Genomic DNA, 17298 nt, shown 5'->3' with positions numbered 1-17298 from the left:
ATCAAGACTCAACCCAATGAGGATGTAACTCAAGGGGAGTGATTCCATCTAGATAATCAACTGAGGAGGAAACTAAAAAAATACTCATCCATGAGGGAATAACTCAGTGGGGAAAAGGAGAAAGGTTAAAGTCTTTCTGCTTAAGGGGTCGACACTCTACAACTGAAGGATGACAGACGCCAGATTTGTATGGGGATAAAGTACCGCCATAACAGAGAATAAGGATCTCAAACATTGAATAAGTAAATATGATGATGCAATTATGAAATTATGACTGTATATGTATATGTATATATGATGATTATGCTGACAAAACGATCGCAAAGGATACAAAGGTGTCGCAAAATTTTGAATCATCGATACAATCCTCGGTCAATCCGCAAAATAAGGAGACAAATGCTGGAGAACAGAGAGATTAACATCCCACAGGCTCAACCCTAGCCGGGGAAGGAGGAGATCTGCTGAGGAAATGAAACATTATCGAATCTACGGGGAATTTTAAGTCAACATCATATTGAATGGTGAGACAACCGTACAGAGGATAAACGCAAATAGCTGCTCAAAAACCGGGAGGAAACTCTGTCTGGGAGTGAGTCGGATGGCAACTGGTGGGGAAAACAAAGTTTTACTTCCGTCACGCAAACTATTAAGGAAACCATCCTCACTCTGCTAGAGATCAAAACTAGCTAGGTGATCACCGATTCTGTCGGGAACTTATGCACAAACTTCGCTGAGGACAAACTTTCCGCAGGGAAACTGAATCGACCAACTTATCCAGGTATAATCGAGGGTTAACTGCTCGAGAACCATTAATGCTTCACACTTAGGACTTGCTGTTTTTTCAAAATGCTGTTGATATTGCTTTAAAATTCTTGCTTTTATATGTTTTAATAAAATGATTTTGATTTAAAATTTTAACTTCAAAGATGATCATAATAAAATTTAAACTATCTGGATGAAACAAAAAAGAGTGGAAACAATTGGATAAAAGCTCAACATTATTTAATAGAATGGTAGTCTGTAAATGACAAGACTCCATAGATCTTTACAAAGTTGAAAATGGTAATTTACATGGAAAAGGGTTACATTGAATACAATTGACCACTAATCTTTCTACCAACTCTTGATATCCACTGTGCTTTTGGCCGCTACTAGGGACGATGAATTGATGCCAACCCTTGTGCTCAACAAAGTTTCTCCAAAACTGGAAGATCAGCAGAATGCAGTTACTTGCTAAAATCCCTCATTTTTGCATAAGTTTGGGGTACTCAACTTATCGGGAAAATTATTTCTGTTTTATGTCTCTAACTTTTTCCTGGATCGCCCTTTCGGGTTTTCAATCCATCGAGATGCTAATTTTTGCCTAAGCCGCCCTTTCGAGTTTTCAACTTAGCGAGTTGTTCTTTTTCTTTTTTAGGAGAAGTATTTCTTGACTGCATCTGTGTTCACAGGACGAGTGAACTCTTCATCATCTATAGTTGTAAGAATCAAAGCACCGCCTGAAAAGGCTTTCTTGACAACATATGGGCCTTCATAATTAGGAGTCCATTTTCCCCTAGAATCTGGTTTGAAAGATAAAATCTTCTTAAGCACAAGGTCACCTTCCTTGAATACGCGAGGTCTGACCTTCTTGTCAAAGGCTTTCTTCATCCTTTGCTGATATAACTGACCATGGCACATGGCAGTCAATCTCTTCTCTTCAATCAAATTCAACTAATCATACCTGGTTTGACACCATTCAACCTCAGTCAACTTGGCTTCCATGAGCACACGCAATGAAGGAATCTCAACCTCTACAGGGAGTACTGCTTCTATACCATATACAAGAGAGAAAGGGGTTTCCCCTGTTGAAGTGCAGATGGATGTACGATACCCATGCAAAGCAAATAGGAGCATCTCATGCCAATCCTTATACGTCACAACCATCTTCTGAATAATCTTCTTAATGTTCTTATTTGCAGCTTCAACAGCCTCGTTCATCTTGGGTATGTAAGGAGAAGAATTATGATGTGCAATCTTGAAGTCTTTACAAAGAGCTTCCGATATATTGTTATTCAAGCTTGATCCATTATCAGTAATGATCTTACTTGGCACACCATAACGGCATATAATCTGATTCTTGATAAACCTTACAACAACTTGATTGGTTACATTCGCATACGATACTGCTTCAACCCATTTTGGGAAGTAGTCAATAGCCACAAAGATGAAACGATGTCCATTCGAAGCTTTGGGCTCAATCATGCCAATCATATCAATTCCCCACATGGAGAAGGGCCATGGGGAGTAAATGACATTCAATAGTGTCGGAGGAACATGGATCTTATCTACATATATTTGACACTTGTGGCATTTCTTCACAAACTTGCAACAATCAGATTCCATTGTTAGCCAATAGTAACCTGCTCGCAACATCTTCTTCGCCATTGCATGTCCATTGGAATGAGTACCAAAGGAACCTTCATGGACTTCAGTCATCAACAAGTCTGCTTCGTGTCTATCCATGCATCTGAGCAGAACCATATCGAAATTTCTCTTATACAACACATCACCGTTCAGGTAGAAGTTGCCAACTAATCTTCTCAAAGTCTTCTTATCTTTCAAAGATGCCCCAGGCGGGTAAATCTGACTTTGGAGGAAACATTTGATGTCGTAATACCATGGCTTTTCATCCTTGACCTCTTCAACAACAAACACATGAGCTGGCCTCTCAAGACGTATCATAGTCAAATTGGGAACCTCATTCCAATATTTAACTATGATTGTTGAAGCCAATGTTGCAAGAGCATCTGCCATCCGGTTCTCATCTTGAGGGATATGATGAAATTCAACCTTGGTAAAGAAAGTTGATATCCTCCTTGCATAGTCTCTATATGGTATCAAACCGGGTTGATCGTCTCCCATTTACCTTTGATATGATTCACAATCAAAGCCGAATCTCCAAAGACATCTAAATATTTGATTCTGAGATCAATGGCCTCTTCAAGCCCCATAATGCAAGCTTCATATTCTGCCATATTGTTTGTACACTTGAAAGTCAATCTAGTTGTAAATGGAAAATACGTGCCTTTGGGAGTATAATCATTGCCCCAATGCCATTACCATACTGATTAACAGCTCCATCAAATACCATGCCCCAACGGAGACCATGTTCAGGCCCTTCTTCGAGCAATGGTTCATCAATATCTTTCATTTTCAAGTACAAGATCTCTTCATCAGGAAAATCATACTGTACTGACTGGTAATCTTCAATCGGTTGGTGAGCAAAATGGTCAACCAAGATACTACCGTTGATTGCTTTCTGAGATCGGTATTCAATATCATACTCTGATAACAACATCTGCCAACAGGAAATCCTCCTAGTTAAAGCCGGCTTTTCAAATATATACTTGATTGGATCCATTTTGAATATCAACCAAGTGGTATGATTCAACATATACTAATGCAGACGCTTAGCAGCCCAAGCCAATGCGCAACAAGTTTTCTCAAGCATAGAATACCGAGTCTCACAGTAGGTGAACTTTTTACTGAGGTAGAAAATAGCAAATTATTTCTTTCCAATCTCATCTTGCTGACCAAGAACACAACCCATACTATCTTCAAGCACAGTCAAATACATGATCAACGGTCTTCCTTCAACAGATGGAGACAAAATCGTAGGTTCAAGCAAATATTCTTTGATACTGTCAAAAGCTTTCTGGCAATCTTCGGTCCAATCACAAGACTGATCTTTCTGAAGAAGCTTGAATATAGGCACACATGTGGCAGTCATATGTGAAATGAATATGGAAATATAATTCAAGTGGCCGAGAAAACCTCTGACTTGCTTCTCAGTTTTGGGCGCAAGCATCTCTTGTATTGCTTTGACCTTGGCATGATCAACCTCAATACCCTTCTCGCTAACAATAAAACCCAACAATTTATTAGAACGAACACCAAAAGTACACTTATCGAGATTTAAGCGGAGTTTATACTTCCTCAAATGGTGGAATAGCTTCCACAAATGCTCAACATGTTCCTCTTCATCAATAGATTTAGCAATCATGTCATCAACATAAACTTCAATCTCTTTATGCATCATATCATGAAAAAGAGTAGTCATTGCTCTTTGGTAAGTTGCACCAACATTCTTTAAATCGAAAGGCATCACTCTATAACATAATGTTCCCCAGGGTGTAATGAATGTGGTCTTCTCCATATCTTCGGGTGCCATCTTGATCTGATTATATCCGAAAAATCCATCCATAAACGAAAAGACTTTGAATTTAGCAGTATTGTCTACCAACATATCAATGTGCGGTAGAGGGAAATCATCTTTTGGTCTAGATTTATTCAAATCTCTATAATCGACACACATGCAGACTTTTCCATCTTTCTCCGGCACAGGCACAATATTGGCCACCCATTACGGATACTCAGTGGTCACAAGGAAACCGACATCAATCTGCTTCTACACTTCTTCTTTGATCTTCACTGCCATATCAGGATGCGTTTTTCTCAAATTTTGCTTGACTGGCGGGCTTCTGGCTTTAACGGTAATCTTTGCTCCACAATCTCAGAATCCAAACCAGGCATGTCTTGATAGGACCAAGCAAGCACATATGAATACTCTCGAAGAAGATCAACCAACCCCTTCTTCGCATCTGGACACAGTCGATACCCAATCTTGACTTGTTTCACATCATCCTCGGAATCCAAGTTGACTAACTCAATCTGCTCCTCGAAAGGCTGAATGGTCTTTTCATCGCTTTTTTCCTCAGCCTCAAACACAGGGAATTCAAAATTTGGAGAAGGATAAAGATCATTGTATTCAATGGGGTTAGAAACCAACCTGTATAATGATTTGATATTTTGATTTTAGAGAAGTGAATTTTGTGACCAAATATTATGCAGATGGACAATTATATTGTTTATTTATGTTTTTTGTGATTACCATTTTCAGAATAAAGCAAAAAGTAAAAATAAAACATCATAGATGTGGATGAATAGAATTAATTTTATTGATGATCAAATTTTAAATGCCTAACAATGTTAACTTCCCCCTTAGGCATAGGAGAAGGATTTTTAAACATATAAAAGCAATTACTTAGATCGATGCAAAATAATAGGAATGTCAACAACAGTCCAATTGTAGCAAGCCTTTCGATACGTCACAAAATTGGTGCAGTCTTCCCCTTCGTCATCTTCTAGCACATCAGCTAAGTGTTGTTCATTTCCATGAATGAACCCTCCGCTATGGAAGCTAACTTGCATATCCTCTGATCTAGCAGTAGACAAATCTTGCTTAAAACCCAGACCGGTTCTACCTTTGTTGTTGGAGACCTCTACCATGCGCCCCCACTGATCAACATTACCTTCTTCAACAATCTTCCTTGCATCCTTTAATGAGGACATAGGTGCTCCAACTCTATTTTTAGCAGCAATAGATAAGGCTTGGAACGGAGTTCCAACCTCATCCTCAACTTCAACTAAGAGAAAGATGACATGCGGCTAACCAACAACACCTTTTCCCCGCCAACGATAACAAGCTTCCCATTCTTCACAAATTTGAGCTTCTGATGCAATGTGGAGGTAACAGCTCCCGCCTCGTGGATCCATGGCCTTCCCAATAGACAACTGTAGGCCGGGTGGATATCCATTACTTGAAAAGTAATCTGAAAATCACTCGGACCTATCTTCACTGGAAGGTCCACTTCACCTATCACTGTTTTGCATGAACCATCAAAAGCTTTGACGATTACACCACTATACCTCATAGGCGCTCCTTGATATGACAACTTTGAAAGAGTTGACTTCGGCAGTACGTTCAATGAAGACCCGATGTCAACCAATACATTGGATAAAGCGTCACCTTTGCAATTCATGGAAATATGCAAAGCCATATTATGATTCCTACCCTCCTCAGGGAGTTCTTTGTCACAGAAGCTGAGATTGTTGCAGGAAGTGATGTTAGCTACTATATGATCAAACTGATCCACCGTAACATCATGTTCCACAAACGCTTGCTCTAGAACTCTTTGCAGTGCTTCTCTGTGCGCTTCTGAATTCATTAGCAGAGACAGTACTGAAATCTTTGAGGGGGTTTGGAGCAGCTGCTCCACCATGTTAAACTCACTCTTCTTTATTAGACGAAGTACCTCATCATCATCATTAGCCTTCAAATTGCTGGATTCACCAAACTGACATTTTGAAGCACTAATCGAATCTATAGCAGGCACTTCCACCTTCTTATTGACAGTTGATTCTTCCTTATCTTTTGGGAACACCGACCCAAACACTCGACCGCTACGGGTCACCTTAGTAACATCAACAATACTCACTATAGAACTGGTCATATGCAATGGAACTTCTTGACCATCTTTCAACATCGTCGCATTGTACTGATACGGAATAACTTTATCGGATGAATACGGGATTGGGCCCGCTAACCGTATGACCAACGACGATACCGATCTTTGATTGTTGCTGTTACTATTACTGTTGTCGTACTAAATGACTACTCTTTCCAGATTCTTGAAAACAAGCACTATGACATTCACATCGTCATCTACATGACGGGATTGAACAATTTGGATCATGCCTTCATCCATCAACCGCTGGATGTCCCTTTTCACTACCACATAACCCCTCGGGTTGACACTGCAGATAGCACAACCGTCATGGTCATGCTTACAATCACTCACCATACAAATGTCCTTATGCATTTCCACTAAGGACCTCCGGATGAAACGAACATCAAACACTTTAAACTCTCCGGGACAACCATCCACCATGTTAATAGAAGAATTCCCATGAGCGGGCAGTGGATTTGCTTTTACGTTCGGCGCACGGTGCTCGAAGGATACCATTTCACTCTTTATCAACTTCTGAACTTTGTACTTGAATGGATATCAGTTCTCAATGTCATGTCCGGGTGCCCCTTGATGAAAAGCACAACGGAGTTCAGATTTGTACCACCATGGAAGTGGTTCTGGAATTTGTGGCGGGTTTCTCGATTGGAGTAGGTTCTTGAGAACCAAAGATGGATAAAGTTCTGCATAAGTCATAGGAATCGGGTCAAAAGAGACCTTCTTCCTCTCGAAATTTTGCTGACGATGATTGTTGGTATTGTTCTTATTGTAGGTGTTTGTTCGTTGATTTAGTTGTTGCTATTGACGTTGTTGTTGTTGAATTGGTGTTGATTGACTGTTCAAAAATACTGGAATTACTGAGGATACTTGATGATGGTGTTGACGGGATGGTTGACTCTTTCTGATTTGAGGCCTCCTCTGCCTCCCACTGGAGATTGCATTAGCTTCGTTGTCTTTCTTCTTCCCGCAACTGTTGCCATATCTCTTACTTGATGATGCTTCCTCCTTTGACAATCGTCATTCTCGAACACCTTCTTCAAGCCTCATCCCCATGTTTACCATTTCGGTAAAGTCACTGGGGGCACTGGCAATCATGCGTTCATAGTAAAATGAACTCAGGGTCTTCAAAAAGATCTTTGTCATCTCATTCTCCTCTAAAGGAGGGGTGATCTGAGAAGCTAATTCTCTCCATCTCTGCGCATATTCTTTGAATGTCTCCTTATCCTTTTGAGACATATACCTCAATTAGGCTCTATCAAGCGCCATATCCATATTATATTTATACTACTTGACAAAAGCTTCTCCCAAATCATTGAAAGTGCGGATGCTTGCACTGTCCAACCCCATATACCATTTGAGCGCAGCACCGGTCAGACTGTCAGGGAAGTAGTGGATTAAAAACTGGTCGTTATCTGTTTGGGTAGACATTTTGCGGGCATACATCACCAAATGACTGAGCGAACATGTGTTCCCTCTATATTTTTCAAAGTCAGACACTTTGAATTTCACCGGGATCTTCACATTTGGAACCAAACATAACTCAACAACACTCTTTCCAAACAGGTCCTTACCTCTCAATGTCTTCAGTTCCTTATGCAGCTCAAGAAATTGATCCTTCATTTCGTCCATTTTCTCATAAACATCCGGGCCCTCAGATGGCTCGGAATGATAAATGGTGTCCTCCACACGAGGTAAGGTGTGCACAACGGGAGGTGGCATAGACATGACAGGGCTAGATGCCGGCATGGAAGCAAAAGTAGGCGCAAAGCCATCAGGCATGAAGTTCGGCGACATTCCCCACGGGAATCCAGCAAGCATGACAGGCGCAAAATGAGTGGTAGCAGCAGGCATGGTAGAGGTAGCCACCTCTGAAATAACAGTCCTTTGAGGAGGAGGAGTTACGGGTGTTGGAGACGATTGGCTCTGAGCAGCTAACACTGACTCCATCATGGTAGTCAGGTGGGCGATCTCGTCCTTCAGCTCTTTATTCTCTTCCTTAAGACGTTCCATGATTCTCAGATGATTGGGGAGAGTGTTGTACCGATGCGTCATCTTGGCTGAAGCACAGAAGAAACACCAATGAGACATATGGCGAAAGAGAAACCTGCTTATGCAAATGATGCATGGAATGCAATGCTTGTTTATTTATTTTCATTTTTCAAGGAACTTACTATATCATTTGTAAATGTATATATTTAACAATAATTGCAACAATTTGATATGACCAAAATTTTATTTTTATTTATATAATTGGAAGGATTACACTGAGTATAATTTCAGAAACCAAATAAAAATACAAGAGAAAAGGAGACTAGTCATCCTAAGGATCCCTAACAACAATATCAAAAGGCTTGGCTGTAGGCGCGTACTTCCTTCGAATGCACCGAATCTCGGTTTCAAAAGAAGCTTTTATTTGAGTCTTCTCGAGGACAAGCTCATCAACAATCTTCTTCCAAGCACCGAAAGGCCGAGGCATGCTAGAAGATGAAACCTCCGACTCTCTCTGTCTCTTTGCCACTCGGTCTTCAAGTAGCTCAATAAGTGCATCTTTGTCCTTAGACTCCAACTGCAACTCCTCATGCTTCTTGCTCAAAGCACGGAAACGCTCTTCCCACACATCCTTCTCTTGCTTCATCTTGGCGAGTGCGTCTTCCAACTCCTCTACATCTTGGTTAGGGAGAGTTAATGGCTCAACCACAACCATAGATATAGGTCTTTCACAAGGATAAGGCATCTTCAACTCCAACGCTCTCTTTTTCACCCAAAGAGTGTAAGCTTCCAAAGCTACACAGTTGCACGAACCAAGCTCGGATCTTCCTTTCCTATGCACATTATGCAAAGCATGCACAATCGTTTGCTTCAAATGTTGGGGATCTTTGCCCTCTTGATAGAAAAGACCTTCTAACAAAGTGTTATTAGGTTTGTCTCTCAAGGGGAACCCAAGTTGATGACGAGCCAAAGCAGGGTTGTAGTTAATTCCTCCTTGTATACCAATGAGAGGTGCATTAGAGAATTCACCACAACAATCAATAATATCCAAACTGCTCAAAGAAGGATCATACCAAACTATATCATCATTAGTGAGAGACATAAGTCTCTGAGACCACCATAGACATTGTTTGTTCTCCATAAAAGTAGGTGTCTGAGGCAAGTGCAAAATAAACCACTTGTACAGAAGAGGAATGCAACAGGAAATAGTTCCACCACCCTTAGAGTTCCTTAGGTGCAAATAGAAATACATATCACCCAACAAAGTAGGCACAAGATTCCCAATCAAGAAAATCCTAATGGCGTTAACATCAACAAAACTGTCAATGTTAGGGAACAAAGCTAATCCATAAATGAGAAACACAAAGATAACTTCAAAAGCGTCCATACTACCGGCTTGAGCAAAAGCAGTGGCTTCCTTGATGAGGAAATCAGATGGCAACCCAAACAACCCTCCTTTCTTCACCCAATGAGCCTATACTTCAGACTTCTTCAAGTGAAGAGCTTCAGCAATAAGATGAGATTTGGGAACCTCTTCCAATCCACTAAAAGGTACCTTGCTAGAAATAGGTATTCCCAAGAGATGGGCATACTCCTCCAACATAGGCACAAGCTGATAATCAGGAAAAGTGAAGCAACGGTAGAGAGGGTCGTAGAACTGCACTAATACACTCAAAAGTCCTTCAACCATATCAGCAGACAAGATAGATAGAAGCTTCCCATGGCGTTGTTTGAAGTCCAAGGGATCTAATACAAAAGATGCTAGCTTCCTTAACTCTTTCAAGTCGGGACATCTGAAACTGTACTTCTTAGTGTTCCTTCGTCCACAATCCATGGTCTGAAAGTATTTGCAAATAATACCCCAGTTCCTTGAAATTTTTGTATGATGAATGTTATGATACGCATGAATGCATGAATGCAACAATCACAAATAAGGGATCACACACAAGGCAAGCAAACAAAAGTCAATGGATGAATCAAGTCATTGTCAAGACCAATCTTCCATTTTGGTGGGTTTTGGTTTACACCTTATCAACACCAAAGTTCCATTGATATTGACAAGACTTGATTGGATCAACCAAGAATCAAGGGTTTGTTGTGAGTCACGAGTATCGAGTCTGGGTAAGAACCATCCCAAAGGAGTAAACTAAGGATGAAACCTATAAATCATGTTCTAAAAAGTTCCCAGAGTCTTAATTCCATCTATCGGATATTACAGGTTCAGATGACTGACTCATCGACCCATAATATTCTCAAGAGAAACTCGTCTGAGTGTAGTATCACGTAATAACTGTTATCAAGTCTACACTAGAACAGTCTCCACACTACGTCCTAAATAGGCCAAGAGGGGGTAAATATTCTACGGTCCTCAGCTTCTCGGTTCCAAATTAGATATAGTAATGCCTAACCATAAATACTTGTGTGACATTTCCAAATCCAAAAGGGTCTCCACTGAGCAGATGGATCTCAAGCCAACTTGTTAAGGACTACTCCACACAAGTTGAACATGACTATACCATCCTCCTATCTTAATTGCACTCAAGTTCGGGTTAGAACTTATCTCACCACTCAGAGATCACCAAGCACAATAAGCAGATCATATCATACAAATATACATACATCACATATATACAATTATATACACACAAAAAAGTAGGCTAAACCCACTGGAGACTACTCCCCAGCAGAGTCACCACTTAATTTTTGTAATGGTAAATTCATGATCATCAAGCTATGGATAAGCAAGACTTCAAATAACAAGAGTCGCCACCGTGCTTTTATTGTTTCCAAGGGAAAAGGGAAAAGTACGAACAAAACCCAAAAGTAAGAAGTTTTCAATTCAAAACTAATAAAATGTCAGAGATTACAGGTAAGGGGGCTGGTTACGTAGAGGGAAGGTGTTAGCACCCAAAGTGTCCTAGGTACTCCTAGGGAGCCCTTTCTTGTGTGCATATGTATTTTGGATAAAATGATATTTACAAACAAATAGAATGGGGGGATGAGAAAAGAATTCATTGATTATATTTTTGTGTTTGACAAGACCTTCAGACTTGTGCCTACGTACCAACATGAAAATGAGGGATCAAAACCTCGTAGTTTGTGATATAAATTTCAAAGTGGATGCATTGCCTTTAATCAAAAATTAAGTTTGAGAGGCACAAAGGCCTAGAAAATGGTTTGAATGAGTTAGTTCTTTTTGGCTTTTGAAAATTTTAAGTCAAGTATAGTTAAGTATATTTACAAGTTTGATTTAAGAAAAGAAGTTTGAAAATGCAATGGCATAAGGCCAAAGTTTCTAATTTGCTAAGTTGCCAAAGTTTAGAAAATAACAAGTTCAATCAAAGAAGTCTTTATTTTAAAAGGAGGGAGAGATTTTGAAATTAAAGATATGGGGAGGAGATGAAGAGACTAATCCTAAGCACAAATTTAAAAGTTAAGAGTTGAAAAGATCTGACCGATGGGTAGCAATCCAATAGACAAGAATGTCATATAGAAACCCCAAATTCCCTTGCACATTAGAATCAAGCAACAAACAATGCATACAATATTATCTTGAAGAGCCAGGCCTCAAATAAAGATATCACCATCCAATTTCTAGCCACTCCATGATCTCCTTCAAATTTTCTCATGTAACAGATGAATTCCACAAGTCACAAGTTCAAAATACAAACTTCACAATGATCGTGTAGCAGATGAACTCAAAGGAATCTGCAATGATGTATCAGATAAAGTTCAAATTGCAAGCACTTGGTTACATGAAAGTTGGCATTGGCCAAGTCCTTTTGCATAGGGATGTTGCCTAAATCCGAAGTCCAATTGTCCAAGATCAAACCAACAGTCCACACAATAGTTTTTTAGGGTTTTTTTTTATTTCTTATTATGTACATTAATGGCCAAAGACCACACAAGCAAACAAAATACACACAAACAAGATATATCACACAATATGGTCCAAGTGGACAAACTGAAAAGGCATTAATATAAACAATTAGAATGGTATGAATAATGGCAAATGAATAGAGCTTAAAAATTAAAGTGCATTAAAAGTAAATGGCTTTAAATTAAATGTTAGTTGTTAATGAATTAAAAGTTAGTATTGTTTTTACTTTTTTTAAAGTCATTCTTTGAAGAACACTCAACCCACTTATCACAAGTATGGATCCTTGAACCAAGACATCTTCCAAAGGAAGGAAAAAAGACCAAGTTTCCACATAATACCATGAAAGAGGGGAGACTTACAATCACACTAACTAGAATGCTATGCCTTTTGTATCAAAAATTTAGCGCTATGTTAAGCAATCGTAATTGGACTTATGTAGAAGTCATAACTATTTGAGGTCGGGCAATAGAGTTTTGGTGTTAATGCATGTTAGAGACATAATATAATGGACTATGCTCATGAAACATACCACACACAAAAAAGAATATGTAAAGGAGGTGGCCTAATCTCATCCATACTTATGTTAATTTTTTAATCAACTAGCCTTAGGATTTAGAGACATCATAGACCAAATGAAATGCATGCATAAAGAAGGAGAATTAGATGAAGAGGGAGGGGAATGGATTAAAACTCAAATTGGTCAAAGGAGGACTTTTACCAAATTAAGATCATTCATTCATTTTGGGAGATGGAATGTACATTCCATCAATCCCCTAAATCCAATGATCTTAACCTAGCAAAGTCAAATCAACCTTGACCAAGGCCCAACAACACAAGACAAACTTATACAAACCATCAAAATAGCTCAACACAATTATTTGGCATTTATTCAATTTAAAATACTAAAAATAAAACATTAAATTAAATATGGTTTGTCAAATTCCTAAAACCTCATCAAAACACCAAAGAAATGACCATGAGATTTATCATAGGTCAAACAAGGTCAAAGGACCTTGGAGAAAAATTTCAGAATTTTTAGAGACTTAAAAGTATTTTTAAACATTTAAAAATATTCACGAAATCAATTAAATCATGTAAAATATTAATAATGATCCAAAAAATAATTTTAATTCAAAATATGAAAGAGGAATTTATTTAATTTTTTTTGGTGCAACTCTCATATTTTTTGGATCAATATTAAAATTAATATGAATTAATGAAAATCAAATGAAAATAAAAAAATGAAAAAAACGTGGACCACTTGATCTCCCTCATTAATTGAGGTGGCATATCAAGTGGATGGAAATGCGCGTTTCATGGTGGAACTTAGTCAGCGCGCCACACACGTGGTAATCACAACCAACGCTCAAGATTAAAACATTTTAAATGAGATCAATGGCTTAGAACCTGTCCAGCACACCACCGGCGCTGGACCTCCGGTCACCTTCTCAGGCGAGGTTCACCAAACTGGTTCACTCATCACCATTAAGAAAATGAAAAAAGAGGACATGATCTGAAAGAAAAAATGGCGTAGAGCATGAATCTGACCTCAATTTTAACAAACTCCACACATATAGAAAGATATGAGGAGTTGAATTTTGAGGTATATCAACTGAGTTGCTTCGATTCGACCTCAAAGCAACTCAATCTTCTTGCCTACATTGGTAGTACTTCAGACAAACAAATATCCAAGAGAACTGATGATAATTGAGTCAGAATCAAAGAGAAGAAGTTTTCTAAAATTTACCTTCAATATTATGCAGAAATGGATCTTGCATGCTTCAAACTTGATCTGATCACACTTGAGAAGCTTGCAGAAGACGTTTGGCAATGGTATAAAGCTTTGGATTCTGGAGTTTTTGAATCTCCAAACAGTGAGATTCAAACTCAATTTTCAAGTTGAAAATTCTCAGGTTTTCCTTTGAATGGTGAGGGTTTCAATTTGGGGGCAAAGCTGACGCGCAAGGTCTGTTTGAAATGAGCTCCAAGGGCCTGTATTTATAGCATTTGAGAGTGATATTTGCACACTTGAAAAATTGTTAAATTTGGACATGGTTATGCACAAGCTTGCATGGGCGTGTACAGGCCCATGAAGCAATCCAATTTGATCCATGTACAACTGTTTTGAAGTTCAAATGAGCTTGGATGTCAAGGCAATGTGAAATGGAATTTTGAGAATTTAATTTCTTCCAATGATACAACCCTGTTAAAACCATGTGCAGCCCTAGAAAATCTCATCCAAAATGCATGAAATTGGTTTCTTTGGAAAGCTTAGATCAAGGGGAACAACTTTGATGTTGGACACTTTTTCATTTGGAACTTGGATTATGGTGAATTTTGAGGTGAAAGTTTGGAAATTTCAAAATCTTGAATTTTTTTTAAGTGGTAAGCCATATATCTCAATATTCCACCTTGCTTAATATTTTATGTGAGATTAAAATGAGAAAATTGTCTGTATCAAAGTTGTATCTATTTCAAATACCTTAAAAATGGTCACCAATTTCATGTCATTTGGATTTAGAATGATAGAGTTATGCATTTTTGAAGTTGAGGAAAAACACTTGTTCAATGGTATAGGGCAAAAATGACCTATAATGTATCCTTATATCACATACTCATAACAGTTGAATTAGCTCCCACTCCAAACATACAAGTTGAATTATACATCTTTAATTTGATTGTGCAACTTGGAAATATTTCATCTTATAAAAAATGAGCAAGTTATGGCCTTGGGAAGTTGACTTTCAAATTAGGGTTTAGACAAAATGACCTATAATGTTTCAACATAGAAAATGATTTTCCAAGCAAAACTAGCTCTAGGTCTAAACATGAAATTTAATTGGAATGTCATTTAGAGTAACGTTTCTCTTGGAATCATTTTCATATGGTGAAAATTGTCGGACATAGAGTCTAAGGAGACCCAGTTTTGAGCAGATGAATTCATCTGGCCAACCACCATCGACCAACTTGCTAACCTTAAATTATCTTGATTTTATAGGCTCATTGTAGATCATATATGCATAAGATGATTAATTTTGAGTGTCCCTTGAGAAATTTGATCAATTGGTGAGATAGCTTGTTGGAGAAGTTACTTAAGATACCTAGTCAAACTAGGGTTTCCAAGGCAAATCACCTCCAAACTCATGAAGAATACTTGATCAATATGACATGTAGAGATCATTGGGACTCATATATGATGCTTTGAGACCTTGTGGACCAATGTTTGATTGTGCTCTTAGCCTCGAGGGTCTTAAACCCTAGGTGTGAACTTGCTAGATCAATGGTGATCATGCCCTACCTACAAAAGAGTTAGGCAAATACAAAGACATATTTTTGGTATTTTGGTTAGTAAAATGACAATATACAAGTATGATACAATCACATGGTGCTTGGTGATCTCTCCCAAAACAAACCCAATGAAAGAGGGGTAAGGAGGATGCCAAGGTGTGATCCTAATGCTAATGCATATAATGAGATATCATGAGGGATCTTAGGGTCAAAATTGGGGTCTTACAAGATGCCTCGACTTAGAATCCTATTTAGCAAATAAATATTTCAAAGCAGCACGGTTATTAGAAACAACAACCTTAGATCCTAACAGGTATTGTCGAAATTTATCAAATGCATAAACCATTGCTAACAACCATTTCTCAGTAGTTGCATAGTTCATCTGCGCAGGGTTCAACACATGACTAACATAATAAATAACATGTAATAGCTTCTTTCTCCATTGTCCTAGAACTGCCACTACAACACTATCACTAGCATCGAACGTGATCTCAAACAAGAGAGACCAATCTGGGGAAATAACAATTGGTGCCGACACTAATTTGTTTTTCAATGTATCAAAAGCTGCGGCACATTATTCATTGAACACAAAAGCCTTATCCTTAACCAATATAGTGGTTAGCGGTTTGGCTATCTTAGATAAATCTCTTATGAACCTGCGGTAAAATCCCGCATGTCCTAAGAAACTCCTAATACCTTTTTTGTTTACCGGAGGCGGAAGTTTAGATATCACCTCCACTTTTTCTTGGTCAACTTCAATTCCCTTTTCGGAAATTTTGTGACCCAAGACTATTCCTTCTCGCACCATGAAGTGGCACTTCTCCCTGTTCATAATCAAATTTGTTTGCTGGCACCTGTCTAGAATAAGAGAAAGGTTAGTGAAACAGTTATCAGATGAAGACCCAAAGACAGAAAAATCATCCATGAACACGTCCATATTCTTTTCAAGCATGTCAGCAAAAATGGAAGTCATGCAACGTTGGAAGGTGACTGGTGCATTACACAGCCCGAATGGCATTCTTCTGTAATCAAATACACCATAAGGGCATGTGAATTCCGTCTTCTCTTGATCTTCCAATGCAACCGCAATTTGATAATACCTGGAGTATCCATCTGGAAAACAGTAGTAATCATGACCAACTAGCCTTTCCAACATTTGATCAATTAATGGCAAAGGGAAATGGTCTTTCCTGACCACAATGTTTAACCTCCTGTAGTCAATACAAACTCGCCAACCTGTAAGTGTCCTAGTAGGGATTAGCTCATTCTTCTCGTTTCTAATGACGGTGGTTCCCCCACTTTTGGGTACCACATGCACCAGACTCACCCATGAGCTGTCAGATATAGGGTAGATAAGACCAATGTCTAAGAAATTCACCACTTCTTTCTGAACCACTTCTTTCATTGCTGGGTTAAGTCTCCTTTGGGGATGGACCATAGGTTTGTGCTCGTCTTCCATGAGAATTTTATGCATGCACACTGTAGGGCTAATACCTTTCAGATCCTCAATTGCCTATCCGATAGCATTCTTGTATTTTTTAGGACTTGGATGACTTTGTCTTCTTGGATACTCTTGAGGCTCGAATTTATTATAGTCGGGCATTTACCTTCGGAATTGAGGAAGACATATTTGAGATTCTCGGGAAGTTGTTTCAACTCCGTCCCCTTCTTAGACTCTTTATTCTCTTCTGATGATTGAGGTTGTCGTAAATCTTCCCACCTGTGTGGTCGAGATCCCTTCCAAGGGGGTTGTGCTTCCATCATGGCCAGCACTTCTGATTCTCTGTTGTC

The sequence above is a fragment of the Lathyrus oleraceus genome, chromosome 3 (genome assembly GCF_024323335.1).
Source record: "Lathyrus oleraceus cultivar Zhongwan6 chromosome 3, CAAS_Psat_ZW6_1.0, whole genome shotgun sequence".
Lineage (NCBI taxonomy): Eukaryota > Viridiplantae > Streptophyta > Magnoliopsida > Fabales > Fabaceae > Lathyrus > Lathyrus oleraceus.
The sequence above is the reverse complement of the archived record's forward strand: the minus strand, read 5'-3'. Positions refer to the sequence as shown.